The sequence below is a fragment of the Hypanus sabinus genome, chromosome 17 (assembly GCF_030144855.1).
Source record: "Hypanus sabinus isolate sHypSab1 chromosome 17, sHypSab1.hap1, whole genome shotgun sequence".
NCBI classification, from domain to species: domain Eukaryota; kingdom Metazoa; phylum Chordata; class Chondrichthyes; order Myliobatiformes; family Dasyatidae; genus Hypanus; species Hypanus sabinus.
In genome coordinates, this window is record NC_082722.1 from 24,468,676 (window position 1) to 24,484,372 (window position 15,697).

At 43.2% G+C, this 15,697-nt stretch overlaps 1 protein-coding gene across 3 annotated transcripts in view; it reads left to right on the forward strand.

The window, feature by feature from the left end:
* Positions 1-938: 938 nt before the first annotated feature.
* cpne2 (copine II) overlaps positions 939-15,697 on the forward strand; it is a 251,142-nt gene continuing 236,383 nt past the window's right edge. For 2 of the 3 annotated variants that reach the window (XM_059992683.1, XM_059992685.1), the window contains exon 1: positions 939-1,638. The gene's annotated coding sequence lies outside the window, so the exon portion shown is untranslated. Of the gene's footprint in view, positions 1,639-4,678; positions 4,812-15,697 lie in introns of all 3 variants that reach the window. The other variant, XM_059992684.1, reaches the window with a different exon arrangement.

Here is a 15,697-nt window from a genome sequence, read left to right on the forward strand (position 1 = left end):
GTTTTGTGTTATCTGTTCTCTGAGGTTTCTTTTACATTCCAGGGAGTCTCTTGCTATAATATTTCCCTTTCGGTTTTATCTGATCAATTCTATGCAACATCCTTTCAATATTAACGTTCTTTGGTTAACTTCTATTTGCCTTTCTTTTGTTTGGTAAGATTATGCGTTTGGGAAATGTTATCCAGGTGCCTCTTCATTTCCCTTTAAGGAGTTGCGTTGAGGACGGTACAGAGAAATACATGTGTAGTCTGGCTCCATCCGCTGCCCCGGTACGCTAATAAACGTGCATCCAATTCCAGATGGTTTCTCCCAAGGAAGCTCTATTTACGTGAAAATACTAGCCATGTGGATAGACACAAGAACAGTGAGTGAAAGCTGGAATTTTGACAGCCATATTGACAGGGCGAGAACCTTAAAACCAACCCTGCACCTCGACAAAGCTACCCGGGAAATCTTAACCACATTGCCCAACGTCCTGCCTCTGCCAGTCTGAGCAAAGATCAGGCATGTTGGTGCAGTTACAGGCAGACGAGACCATTATAATGCCGGATCTGTCAGTCACCAAGATTGACAGGCGTGGGATTAAGGTTAAAATGCGACTGTTTAAGATATATGCACATATGTTCGTTTAACCATTCTTCGATCTTTAATGTAATTCTCTCTGATGTGTTCCCCGTTCTAGCTCCTTCTGGTACAATCATGGGATTAAAGAGACAGCATCTTAATCCACAGTATGACACAACCTTGCTCCAAAATAAGTGAAGATAATTGAGTGCAAATGATCACAGCAACGTGGTTTTCGCCAGTGGCGTGCACCCCAGGGTCGGTAGGCGTGGCGGAATTATCCAGCTACTCTGCTTTTGTTTCTTTTAACTTTTGTATGATTTCGGTCTATTGGGAGATGCGCTAGATGTTTGGGGGCTGGTGCCTCGGGTTCTCCCGCGTCACCTTGAGGGTTAACAGAAAAGGCGAAAACGCCGTATTACAATAATGTAGTGGGTGTGTTTAATGAAGAGACTTTAAAGCGGTAACGCTGCTGGGAGTCTGCTCTGATGCTCGTGATTAGCGATTGGGCACTGGAGAAAGCACAACTTTCTGTCTGTGAGCTGCAGTTGCCGCCGGAGAGCGGGATTGCTGCTGGAGTCCAGCACGACCCCACCCCCCACTCTCTAACAAGGCAGAACCCCCGAAATCTGAGTGTGTGTGTGTGTGTGTGTGAGAGAGAGAGAGAGAGAGAGAGAGAAAACAGGGGAAGACCGAAGTGAACGTCTGCAAGATTTGTGGTAGCAGGAAAAAGATGGTCGGAAGTTTGCTGGCGATGTAACTCGGCTCTCAAGCGGAGGAAATGGTCGCTGATGCTAGCCTGGTGTTGTGAGAGTCTACCCGCCCGCCGCTCGCTGGAAGAACCGAGACTGACTGACAAATTGGAGTTGCCTAAAGCAATTTTAAATTCGCTACTCGTTTCTTTTTCCCCTCTTGCTGATTTCAGCCGCTTCCCGCCTACCCGTGGATGGTCTGTCTTAAATGACAAATTCAATTTTTAACTCAACTTCTGTTGCCGAATGGAAGCCGAGCAACTTCCTGGCCGATAGGGCTTAACAGATCCGAGGGAGTACGAACTAAGCAGAGCTGCGGAAGGTAGGTGTGGAGTCATTGTCGCTGTTAACGACGTCTCCTATTTCATTACCCAGTGTAGGTTCCTCCTCGGATCAACTGCTTGCAATTTGAGATGGTTAATCGCACCCCAGATCTCTGTCTCGGTCCTTGTATGTGCGGAAACAACTTGTAACAATACCCAGTTTTGATTTGATTGTTTTCTCCCGCGAATAAAATCTACAAATCCAATCACTCGGTATGACAAATCTCACCCACTGCTAGATTCGAAAAACATGACGGCGCTTTGAACTAAATTACCGAAATTGAACAGCACCAAAGCTTCTAATTGTTTTAGTGACTTCCAGAATCAAGTTACCTCGGTTATTGCGAATATAACTGACTTCCATGCCCAACCCGCTGAGTCTTCAAGGCGTTAATAGACAATGAGTTGGTCATACCCATCCCAACGGTTAGATTTAACTCCACTTTTTTTAAACCAGGCGTGTCCGGGACATTTGTTCCTGCTCAGGTTCTAGAAACACGTGGAATTTTTTTTTGTAGGCAAAAAAGAAACTGCAGATACCAGTGATACGAATTTTAAACTGGAGAGCGCCGTAAACACTCAGGAGGTCGGGCAGCGGCGCCGGGTGGGTGACGGCAGCAGCTGCCCGATCCTGGCGCCACCTGCCCTGTATGTTTAGCATGTGGGACCGGTGTCAACGCCGACAACAACCTGTGGCGCGAAACATCTCTGCAGAGCGGCCTCACCGCCGGCGTTAAAATGGTTTTACGTTGACGAAAAACGAGGCTATTTTGGCCTTGCATTTGCTCCTTTTGAATCGGTGACCCGGGATTGGAGTCCGGGGTCCGAGGTGAAGGCGGTGAAATCTTGCGTTTCCCATTGAAATCGGTTATAGACGCTCAGATTTTTTTGTTGTGAGAACATGTGATGGAGTGTCCCTCCGAAGCGCACATCTCGCCAGGACCTCTGTTTCTGGAGCGACAGATCCTTTTTGGAAATGTAATCTCCACATGATGTTGGGCCACCGAGTGTTCGGGCTCTTGCCCATCCGAGCTGCTTCTGGCTCCACGATGGGAGAATTTCAGCTCACATCTTACTAACTCTTGCACTTGCAGCGGCGCTGCACTTGTGCAGTCCATCTCCATTGCTTAAATTTGGCGTCAAGGCAGTTTTTAATTCCAGTGTGTTGAATATTCTTTGTACGGTCCCATGTGGTGACTTAATCGGGAGGTATCCTGCCCGGACGTTCTGGCAAATTTCCCATAACATTTGAGAGAGCCTTCATCAGATCTTTAAAAATCAACCCTTTGACTTCTCCTGAATTTTGGCATAGGTGTTAAATGTTAGCTTGTTGACAAGAACTGTGTCCTGTTTATTTTTCCTAAAAGAAAAACATTTTGTCACAATTTTCCTCTAAGACTCTGCTTCATGTGATTTTGTTACTTCATTTGGAGAGAGCCTGCTGTGTTAAGATAATCTGCCTTGCTGTCCACCATAATGAAAGTGATTACCATTCAGAACTATTTAATTGGTGATGAATTGAAAATTCTGAAAGGTTGTAAACGCCTCTTATTCTTCTGTTTGAAGGATCACCAGACTGACTCCTGGAACTGGGTGGTGTGTTACATGAGAGATGTAAGACTTTAAAGGATGAGTTTTATTGGACAGATGAGGCTTGACAGAACGGATGTGAAGATGATTTTACCCTGGCTGGCCTAACTGGAATCAAAAGTTATAGTCTCGAAATATGATGTCTGCCATTCAGAAATGAGATGAGAGGAGTTGTTTTCACCAGGGAGTAGTGAATGTTTGGGATTCTCCACCTGAGGAGCCATACTTAATAATTTTGAGACCAAGATCAGTAAATTAGGGACAATAAGGAAATTGAGTTAAAGAGAAGCTGTGATCTTTCTCAATACCAGAGCAGGGCTAGACGGCCAATTTGAGCTTCTGTTTTCCTAAAATACCAGCTCGCAACTTTCACTTCATTTGTGCCTTTTTTCATTATGTTTTCTATGCACCTGCGAGAATTTTTATTTTAAATAAAAATCTCTTTGGCAGGAATGACGCTGCTTCGTTAGTGATCTTTGACATTTTATTGAAGTAAATTTGACATTCTTGATACCAGTGTTTTTTCCTGCTTTTAAATGTTGCACGTAAAGTTTGCATGCCCCTGCACAAGGTACTTGCAGGAACCAGATTATGAGGGAATTGTACAACATTGTAGCCTTCAGTACAAAAAGAAGATTTATTCTCCTGTGAAATGCTCTAGTTTGAAAGCTTGTAGAAATACTTGAAACATTCAACATAGTGATAGGTTAACTTTAAAAAAAATTCTCACTTGCTTACCTGTGCGTCAGAAACTTCTACACAGAACAGTATAGTAGACGAACATGACCTGAAGCCCCTGCTATTTGTGTCCAGTTAACTGCACATCCGCCTGCCTCTGGTCTCCATTCTTCCATTCTCTGCCTGTCTAAATGCCTCTTCTTGACTGTTGCCATCATAGCTGTCCCACCACCCTCCTGACAGCATTTTCCATGCAGCTACTAACGTGCTACTTTATATAAAAAAAAATTTGCCTCATAAATCTCCTTAGAACTTTTTCTCCTCCCACCTTTGAAATTATGCCATCTAGTACATGACATTTCCATCCTGGGGAAAGACTCTTCCTATCCATCCCATCCATGTATTTATTTATGGACACAGCACAGAACGGGACCTTCCAGCCCAGCATGCCGCACTGCCCAGCAGCACGCCCACTTTAACGCTAGCCTAATCACAGGATGATTGACAACAGCCAGCTAACATGGGAGGACACTGGAGCACCTGGAGGAAATGCACATGGTTTGTGGGGAGACTGTACAAACTCCTTACAGGTGGCACTGGAATTGAACTCCGGAATGCCCTGAACTGTAACAGCATCACGCTAACAGTCACACTACCATGGCGCCCTTGCCTCACCTAATTTTATAAGCCGCGGTTAGATTACCTGTTGGCCTCTTGTGTTCCAGACGAGCAATCCAAGTAAGTTCAACCTCTCCTTGCTCTCCAATCCAGGCACCATCCTAGTGAACCACATCTGCGTCCTCTTCGAAGTCTCCATATCCTGTGGGTGATGCAGTGCTCGGGACTGCAAGTGATAGTCCAAATGTGGCTTCCTAACTTATACTTGACACCCCTACTGAGGCAGGTAGTTATGTTGTACAACATCTTTCTCACCCTATCTACTGGTGTTGCTACTTTCAGGGAGCCAGAGACTTTCACCCTTTACTTTTCCTGATAATTTTTCCCTTGCACCAATGCTAGCACGCATCATCTCATTTTGTTGGGGTTAAATTCTGTCGGCTATTTTTCCAGCTGCACTCTCATCTAGTCTGTGTCCTGAATCGTTTGACACCCCCTCTCATAATCCCCCAGCTTTGCCAGTTTGTCTTGTCCACCAATTTGCTAATCAGCCCATCTCAAGGGTCAACTTTATTTGCCATGTGCATTTACATGTATTAAGAATTTGCTGTTGTGTGTTGGTCAGGGAGCAACATGCAACAAAGAGCAACAGCATTTATCAATTATAAAGAATTTTATAAATCATATAAATAGTATGGATATGGAATAAAACGTGCATATTTACATTGTAAATACATGCTGATATTTACTATGTAACGAGCATTATAAAAACAGTTTGGTTTTTATGAAAGTTGCAGGAATTGTTTAGGGGAAGTGGTTCAGGAATTGCAAAGGATTACGAAGACCGCTGAGGAGCGTCGGTGTCTTTCATCAAGAGGCTTGTCAAGGCACTGTGTACACAGAGCCCTTAGCATTGTCAATGATCCCTCCCATTCAGCCAACAATCCATCAGGCAGGAGGTACCGCAGTACTGGGACAAGGACTGCGAGGATGGAAAATAGTTTCTTTTCTCCTTGTTCCCACCCAGTTCTCGTGTATGATGTGTGCCAGTGGCATTATACTGTTTGCTTTTTAACTTCTGTTGTGAATTTACCTTATTATTTGTTGATTTATTTGGAGTGATATTACTTTCTCTTGTGTGCGAGCTATCAGTACTGTGCTGTGCACTTTGGTCGAGAGTAGCATTGTTTTGTTTGGCGGTATGCATGATATAATTGAAGGACAATGAACTTGCAGTGCAGTGAATAATAGATAGAGGACTGTGAGGGGAGTTCTAACTATAAAGGTTGATCAGATTAACTGCCTGGGTGAAGAAACTTTGAAGATGCAGTGGAAGTTTTGTTATAACACAATAGTTTTGTAGCAGTTTCCAGAAGGCAGTTTGCAGGCTGGGTAGTGTCCACAATGATTTATCCTGCCTGCATTGCTCTGAACACATGCAAGTCCTGCAGAGATTGTAGTCTGCAGCCAGTGACCTTTACTGCTGACGTGCACCTTTGTCAAAAAATGATTTTTAGCTCCCAGCACTGATCCTAGCAGAGCACCCTGGGTCACGTCCTCAGTCAGAATAGCAATCTTCCTCTTCTGTCTCTGTGGCCAAATCAATTTTGAATCTAATGTACCAAGTCGTAATGGAGCTTGTCTGCCTTAATTTTCTGGGTCAGTCTACCATGAAAAACCTTATTTAAAACTTTAGTGAAGTCCATATATACAACATCCAATACTCTGCCCTAAAGCTGAGCAGGCATCTTCCAGAGAGGTCAGCATTGAAGTTACTCTGAGGTCACTAGCTTTGCTTTGGCCTTTTTTTAAACTAGGTTGGTTTAACCATTAAGCATTAGAGGAACTGTTATATCTGTAATACCATATTGTGCACCTTACTGTTTGGTAGTTGCTGTGTGCTCTTAAAGTTAATTGTAGAATGATTTCACACTGGTATCTTCACAGTACGGCAGATCCACCTCATAATGTTTGAATGTGAAAGGGTGTTAGCACCAAAGGAACAGCTCTTTCTGTAAAGGTTACATTGTTTTTTTTTAACCAAAATGCCATTAAAAGACAAATTTATTTGTGTGTTTCATCAAGAGAATGTTCATCATTCCCAGCATGTGCTTTTAGCACAGGAGTGGTGGTTAACATGCAGTTACAGAATGCATGTGTAATTTTTAATTGTACAGTTTGTGCTCTAGAAACATGAAGTAGCCTCTAGCTTATTAACAGTAAAAGGTTTTTGTTTTAAACTGACAGTTGTGAAGTCATTTACTGAAGCTTCAGTGACAGCTCCTCTTTCTAGTTTAAGAAAGCCTTGTGTTTTATGTAGCCCTTTTAGGACTGTGATGACACAGAACACTTTACAAAACAGGCTACAGTTCAGATTGTAATGTGGATGAGTTTTCAGCCAAATACTATCCTCGTTCTTTATTTAGATAGGTTATAGTGCTCCAAACATGGAGCAGGCCCAATAAGTAAAAAGCCCTGGAAGACCCTCGAAGCACTGAGCTGGTAGGCAGCATCTGTGGAGTGAGAAATGGATACTTAAGGTCGAGGGCTCTTAGTCAGAATGGAATTTAAAACCTGTAAAAGGCACTTGGACAGGAAAAGTCTGGAGCAGGCGTTCCCAACCTGATGTCCACAGACCCTTCAGTTAATGTTAGGGGTCCATGGCATTAACAAACCAAGGTTGGGAACCCCTGGTTTAGAGGGCCAAATGTGAGCAAGTAAGAACAGTATAGGTGGGAATCTTGGTCAGTGTGAACCAGCTGAGCTGAGTTCCTGTTTCTATGCTATATGGCTCTGACTGTATTTGGAGTCTGCAGTTCCAACAACCGCACCCCTTCTCCAAAACTCAGTATAGCAGGTTTCTGCATATAATGCTCCTTTTGCAAAGCTGCTGATGAAGAATTCATTGCAGGAGTTGAAGTGAATGCATTCTGATAGTCTCGTCTTGCATCTTTTACAAAATACGTGCTTTTATTCCAAATGGTGTATTGTGTATTATTGGTGTATTATTCTATTTTTAACCAGTTAAAGGAAAAGGTGAAATTGTATTCAGATAGTGAAAAACAACTTGTATTTTCATAGCACTTTCCATACCTTCTTCACCAAGGCATTTTGCAGCAGATGAATAACTCTTAGTGTTGTCACGGAGGAAATGTAGCAGCCAAGTTACACTCAATAAGCGTTCGTGGGAAGAGTCTATCATGGACCAGGAACACTGCAGCTTAGATACAGGCCCTTCAGCCCATCTAGTCTGCACCAAACTAGTCTGCCTAGTCCCATCAGCCTGCACCTGGACCATAGCCCTCCCATGCATGTACCTATCCAAGTTTCTCAAATGTTGAAATTGAGCCCACATCCACCACTTCCACTCTTACCAAAGTTCAAAGTAAGATTTAGTATCAGAGTGCATACATGTCACCACATACAACCCTGAGATTCTTTTTCCTATGGACATACTCAGCAAATCTATAGAATAGTAACTGTAAACAAATCAATGAACATAGAAGATGACAAACTGCAAATGCAATATAAATAATAGATAATAAATAATGAGAGCATGAAGTAACAAAATAAAGAGTCTTTATAATGAGATAATTGATTGTGGGAGTATCTCAATAGATGAGTGTAATTATCCTCTTGTTCAAGAGCCTGATGGTTAAGGGGCAGTAAATATTCTCAAACCTGGTTGGGTGAGTCCTGAGGCCCTTCTACCTTCTGCCTGATGGCAGCAGTGAGAAGAGAGCATGGCCTGTGTGGTAAGGGTCTTCAACAAGTGGCAGCAGTGAGAAGAGAGCATGGCCTGTGTGGTAAGGGTCTTCAACAGATGATGCTTTCCTACTGCAGTCTTTCATGCAGATGTGCTCAATAGTTGGGAGGGCTTGACCTGTTACGTACTGGGCCAAGTACAGTCCCTTCTGTAGGGTTTTCCATTCAGAGGCATTGACTGGGTTTTCCATGCCAGGCCGTAATGCAGCCAGTCAATACACTTTCCACTACACATCTAGAGAAGTTTGGCAAGGCTTTTAAATGTCATGCCGTATCTCCACAGCCTTCTAAGGAAGTAGCTGCACTGTTGTGCTTTCTTTGCTATTACACCCTTTCAATTTAGAAATCTCTCCCTCATGTTCCCCTAAGCATTTCACCTTTCACCCGAAACCCCTGACCTCTAGTTGTAGTCTCGCTCAACCTCAGTGGAAGAAGCCTGCTTGCATTTACCCTAGCTATATCTCTCATAATTTTGTATACCTCTTTCAAATCTTCCCTCATTCTTCTACACTCTAGGGAAAAAAGTCCTCACTGATTCAACCTTCTCCCATAACTCGGGTCCTCAAGTCCTGGTAACATACTTATAAGTTTTCTCTGCACACTTTCAATATTATTGACTTCATTCCTGTAGGTTGGTGACCAAAGCTGCAGACAATGCTCAAAATTTGGCCTCACCAATGTCTTGTACAACTTCAGCATAGCATCCTGTAGTTAACACATTGACTAATGAAGGCCAATGTGCCAAAAGCTTTCTTTACGACCCTTATCTACCTGTGACACCACTTTCAAGGAATGATGGGTCTGTATTGCCAGATCCCTCTGTTCTACCACACTCCTTAGAGTCCTACAGATCACCGTGTAAATTCTATTCTTTGTCCACGCAGAGTACAACATCTCATGCCTATTTACTTTAATTTCCATCTGCCATTTGCAACAGGTAAGAATGATCCTGATTATCATCTGGATCGCTGATATAGATGCCAAACAACAATGGGCCCAGCACTGATCCCTGCAGCACACCACTTGTCACATGCCTCCAATCGGAAGGGCAACTATCTACTACCACTCTGGCTTCTCCCCTAAAGCCAATGTCTAATTCATTTTACTACCTCATCCTCAATGCTGAGTGACCGAACCTTCTTGACCAACCACTCACAGAGGACCTTGTCAAGTGCCTTGCTAAAGTCCATGTAGACAACATCCACAGTCTTGCCTTCGTCAGCTTTCCATGGTAACGTCCTCAAAAAAGAAACTCCATTAGGTTGGTCAGACACTGCCTATCACACAAAAAGCCATGTTGACTATCCCTAATCTGTCCCTGTCTATCCAAACAGGTGTATATCCGGTCCCTTAGAATACTTTCCGACAACATGCCCACTACTGATTTCAGGCTGAGCAGCCTACAATTTCCTTGGGTTATTCTTAGATCCTTTCTTAAACAGTGGAATAACATGAGTTACCCTCCAACCCTCCAGGACCTCACCTGCTGTCCAGTACTTTGCCTTGAGGGGTTAAATGGGTAAGACTTGTCCCGACTCTCTTAAAATTGTCTGGGACATTTACTGAGTCACTGCGGACAGAAAATGCCTTTATTCATGCAGTGTATGTATGAGTAGAGAGCATTTTGTCAATGTCAGTTTAAAATGTATTTATGTCAGAGTTTGTAGATGTACTAATATCAGGCTAGATTGTGTATGTCGGAAGTATCAAAGCAAAGTTGTCTGGTAAATGTGCAGAGTATGATTTGGTTAGTACTTGCATGGATGAGATGCTAGGAATACCAAGTGCAATTTGTTTTGTCTGTAAGGGGGATAGTTGAAGACTCAGCTCGACACGTGTCTGTGATGTGAAGCATTTTCTGGTATCTGAGGTGTTTCAATGGGTATGGTGATGTTGGAACTGGTATTTGACATGTCTAATATAACCCCTAAAGCAGTGTATCTCTAAGTATCGCTTCCAGCAGTGTGAGGTTTAATTGGTGTGATATTTCATAAAGGGATAATGTCAACAGTAGCATAGTGATTAGCCTGATCGCTTTACAGCACCAGCCAGGGATCAGTGATCGACGTTTGATTCCTACCATTACCCTTAAGGAGTTTGTACGTTCTCCTGTGACTGTGTGGTTTTCCTGCTACAGGCGGGGGATAGTAAGTTACAGGCATTCTGTGTTGGCGACAGAACTGTGCGTCACCATAGCGCAAGCTGCTTGGAGCAACCCTTTGATGCAAACAATACATTTTACTATATCTGATGTACGTGTGACAAAGCTAATCTTTTTTTTTCCTTTTTCACTCCTTTAAAAGTTTGCTCTGTTGATAGTCTGACGGCCAAGTCTACAGATGTTGCTGAACGTGATGTTATTTTACTTTCAGAATTTGGAGATTGCTGGTTTGTTTTATTATTCTCCCCAGATTGAGCAATTTAAGGAATCTTTGTTTGTTTGATCTATCTAACCTTTTTTTTCCTGCTGTATACTTCTATAGGGAAATTTTAATGACTGTTGCCGTTTGATGTTTTACTATCATTTAAAGGTATATTCTTTTTCTTAGCATTGATTCAAATCCAGAATCTCGCTTTCTTGAATGCAAGACAGCAGCAAAGAATTGTGTTTCACAGTCCCATGCTGTGCCAGCTGCAGATAGTTGGCATCTTGCCACCAGATATTTCCATTAACATTCAGTGTGAAATTTCTGAATAGGGTTCAGCAAAACTGGCAACAGTAACTTAATCTGTTTTGTCCTGATAAAATTACAGCAAAGTATGCTATTATATTTGTGTAAATTTTTATGTGGAAGTTGTTGCATTTCATTTCTTTGCAAAAAAGTTGCCCACCACAAAGAAGAATTAAATACGTACATGTTGATCAAGAGTGTTTGTACTAACCTGCATCCCCTGAAATCAATGCCCAAGTCCTTTGGTAGATTTTACAGTTTTTGTGTTCAGAGCAGGCATTGACATTAAAGTTGTTGTATCCAACAATGACACTGAAACGTGTGCAGAAGAATTTTTAAAATGGAAAACCTGTTGCACTGGGACAGTGCTGTTCTCCCGCTCTTGGAGTGCTGGGTCCAGTGGTATGAGTAGTGGTTACAACGGGCATCTTCCTTGGTTGCAGTGCCTTTGCTCTCCTTGAAGGAGCTGACTTTGCATGTCAGGATAGGCATGTCCCTTATCTCACCAGGCTCGCTGCCCGCCCACCCTCACCTGGTTTAGCTGCCTATCGAAGCAGTGAACGAGATGGGGAAAGGGTAAAATAGTCCACCCAGTCTGGATATCTGGACATGGTGTAAACTGCTGTGTGCACCCCACACTGCAGCCAGCTGATCTTCTGGTTCGCCTGTGCACCATGTGCTTAAGGCTACATCCACACTACACTGGATAAATCCATAACCAAAGCTTTTTCTCTTCGTTTTTACCTTCTGCCCACACTAAAATGATGTTTTCGTCCCCTGAAACCGGAGATTTTCAGAAACGCTCTCCAGGGTGTGTAATTTTGAAAATGCCACTTGGCTGGAGCAGTGTGGATGGGGTAACCAGAGAAATCTAAAAATGCTGTCATGACATGCCAGAACAGATGGTAATGGTAACAAATGACACCATTTCATTGTTTTTTGAACGCAACCTAACAATTTCAGAACAGACGGCGATGAGACTGAAGCCAGAAGAGTTAGAAATGTAGTCACCAAATACTTTGACCCATAACTTACTGAATAAATAAGTATACGCACTTTGCCCTGTTTTCTGTCCTTGCTCGTATGAAGGTGGTTTGCCTATTTATGCAAGTACTTTTCTGACAATACATTGTAACAGCCTAATGTAACATTGTATGGAAATACCAGATAATACTGATGCAGACATGTTTTATACATTTAACAAGAAGCTTTATTAATGCCACAGAGTTAGTCAGTTTTTCAATGTTCGCCGTCAACTGGGCCACACTGTCTGTGAACTCCCTGTCAGTTGCCTCCATACATTCCAGTATTTGCTTTTTTTTTAACTTTTAAGTCCTCCTGCACGAGAGCCAACAGCTGCCTGTCATTTAAGTTTTTCTCGTCTGTAACTGGACAAAAGCATAGCAAGTCTTTCACAGCGAGATTCGACACCAAACATGTCACTTGTTTTCGGTAGATGTGTCCTGCGCATGCACAGTAGGAGGAGATTCGCCGAAATATCCGTTTTAATGCGGACAGAGATATTTTTTTAAAATGCATAGTGTGAACGCCTATTGTTTTTACGCGAAACTGGCATTTTCAAAATTATCTGGTCTCGTGTGGATGTAGTCTAAGCTGGCAGTCATCATTCACAGTTTAGGATTGCAAAAGAAACTGCTGATTTCTGTATTGTATTTGAGAATTCGGGATAGGACATGCCCTGTGGATAAATCCCTGTCATGTTGGGTTCATTTTTGCATTTGATTGTGTTGAGCGATGACCATTGGGAATAATAATGAAGCACAGACATTGTGGTAATTGGCTTTATTTTAAGCATCTCAAATTTAAACACGAGATTTGCTGCTCTTTATAAAGCTACCACTCAGCTAATATTTCACCAGGAGCAGAATAAAGTGTGAGAAAATTCCCAGGTTGTAGGTGGGTTGTTGCTCTTTAAGTATGTTCAGTTGTGTGGGTTTATAAATGTAGACAGGAGGGGTAATAGCATGACACAGGCAGCCTGGCAGATCCACAGTGATAGTTTCTGCAGTCTCTCAGCAGAAGGTGCTAATTGTGTCCTAAGGAAGCCTCTTTGCTGCTTGTGCTCTTGCTAACTCAGGTCAATGTCTGTACAAGTTAGATCCCTGATATTTTCAGCACTAATAGCTTAAATAAATCTGCTCAGTTTCTCTGAGAGGTCCCACTCTAAATACAGCCACATTGCTAAAATCAAAACATTCAGTTTCTTGTCTAATTGGAACACATGTTCCCCCACTGGCAGTCTAACAGCATCATTTTGCATCTTTGGAGTCATAAGGAGCTCAAGATTTTGGAATCAGATGTGAAACTGGAGGAGCTGAGCAGTATCTGGTGGGGGCAGAGGAAAGATTTGTTGACTTCTGGAGTTGAGACCCCAGAAGTCGTTAATTTGTTTGTAAGAACCACTTTGATAGCTCCACAAAGTGCCACCTTCTGCAATTGGGTGAGACCAAAACTGTTTGAGTATAAAGCACTTAATATAGTGCTATCTGTTTAAAGGATAGAAGTTTGAATCTCTGAATCTAGAATGTACCTGTCGTATTTCTGAGAATGAAGAACTGACTATCCAATTCAGATTTATCACATGTACATTGAAACAAACAGTGAAATGCATTGTTTCCATTAACAACCCACACCCAAGGAGGTGCTGGGGGCAGCTGGCAAGCATCATGAGGCATTCTGGCATTGTAGCAAGGCCACAGTGTCCAGCAGAACACAAGCAGCAACAACAAAACAAGACAACAGTGAAACAAGCTATTTCCCCGTTTCCCACACAGGCTGACTTCCAACCCCAAATGACTTCTTGAAAAGAAAACTTTGGAAGAATGGCCAGAAGTTCCAAAGGTTAGATTTATTTGTTGCATGTACTTCGAGGCATACAGTGAAATGCATTGTTTGCATCAGATCAAGTCAGTGAGGATTGCGCTGGGAGCCTGTAAGTGTTTCCATGCTTCCGGCTCCAGCATAGCATGATCACAGCTCACTAACCCTAACCTGCATATCTTTGAGTTGTGGAAGGGAACGTGGACATGCAGAGGAAACCCACGTGGTCATGGGAGGAGCATACAAGCTCCTTAGACAGTGGCTGGAATTGAACCGTGATCTTACAGCTAGTGCTTTAATAGAATTAGTCTAACCTCTACACTACTGTGTCGTGCATTATTGAATGTTCTATGTCAAGCTCACAAGAAGTGGCTATCAATTTTTATTTGAACCTGGTAGATTATATAATCCAAGAGGGGATCAGAAAGATTTTCAAATCAGCTTCATGATGGAATCCAGTGACTGTTTTACTCACCACTGCCTAATTTCCTTTAACAAACCAGAACCACCAGACCTGTCAACATAAATCACTGTCAATGGTCTACTGTGGTAATTCCTCACAGGTAGGCACCTCACAGACAATCTGTGGACTCATCCAGTAGGAGTCACAGAATGACCGGAGCATTATGGGCTGCCCTGAAGCCTATCATTGGCACCATAAAGAACCAGGACTGCATTAGTGAGAATGACTGGGAGATCAGGCCAGCTTATTAACCACTCACACGGGCCTCTTGAAGAAAAAGGAACAGTTTTGCAGGCATCTGCAGCATACAAGATCCTGAGAGACTTTGCTACAGTAGATGTGTTGATGCTTCTTCATGGAAGAGGCCACCCACAGCAGCATTGCAGTTAGTGTGACGCTATTACAGCTTAGGGCATTGAAGTTCAGTTCCAACTTCATCGGTAAGGAGTCTGTATGTTTCTTCCCATGGAACACGTAGCTTTTCTCAGTGTTCCGGTTTCCTCCCACAGACCAAAGATATATCAGTTAGTTGGTAAATAGGACATTGTAAATTGCCCCGTGGCTAGGGTTAATTGGGGAGGGTGGAAGGGGGGTTTCTTGAAGGGCCAGCTGGGCCTATTCCATGCTTTATCTTAATAAATAAATACAGAATAAAGTTATCCATTTAAGGCAGAAATGGGGTGAACTCTCTTTTTCTTGAGGGCTGAGTCTTTGGAGCTGGCAGGTGGTGTAGTGCCGTCTACGCCGGACTTTGAGGTGAGTGGTAGGGTTTGAATCCGGCCAGCTCCTTGCACACTTTCCATCTGTGCTGGGCTGAGCATCGAGCTAGCTCCTTGCCCTCGGCCAGACAAATGCTAAAGAAACAACAACGTTGTGCAGAAAGGAACTGCAACAGTGACTTCAGGAGGGCACGGAGCGACCACTCCCCGCTGAATATCGACGGCTCCTCGGTAGAGATCGTTAATAGCACCAAATTTCTTGGTGTTCACCTGGCGGAGAATCTTACCTGGTCCCTCAACACCATCTCCATAGCAAAGAAAGCCCAACAGTGCCTCTACTTTCTGCGAAGGCTGAGGAAAGTCCATCTCCCACCCCCCATCCTCCACATTCTACAGGGGTTGTATTGAGAGCATCTTGAGCAGCTGCATCACTGCCTGGTTCGGAAATTGCACCATCTCGGATCAAAAGACCCTGCAGCAGATAGTGAGGTCAGCTGAGAAGATCACTGGGGTCTCTCTTCCTGCCATTACAGACATTTACACTACACGCTGAATCCGCAAAGCAAGCAGCATTATGAAGGACCCCACGCACCTCTCATGCAAATTCTTCTCCCTCCTGCTGTCTGGGAAAAGGCTCCGAAGCATTCGGGCTCTCACGATCAGACTATGTCACAGTTTCTTCCCCCAAGCTATCAGACTCCTCAATACCCAG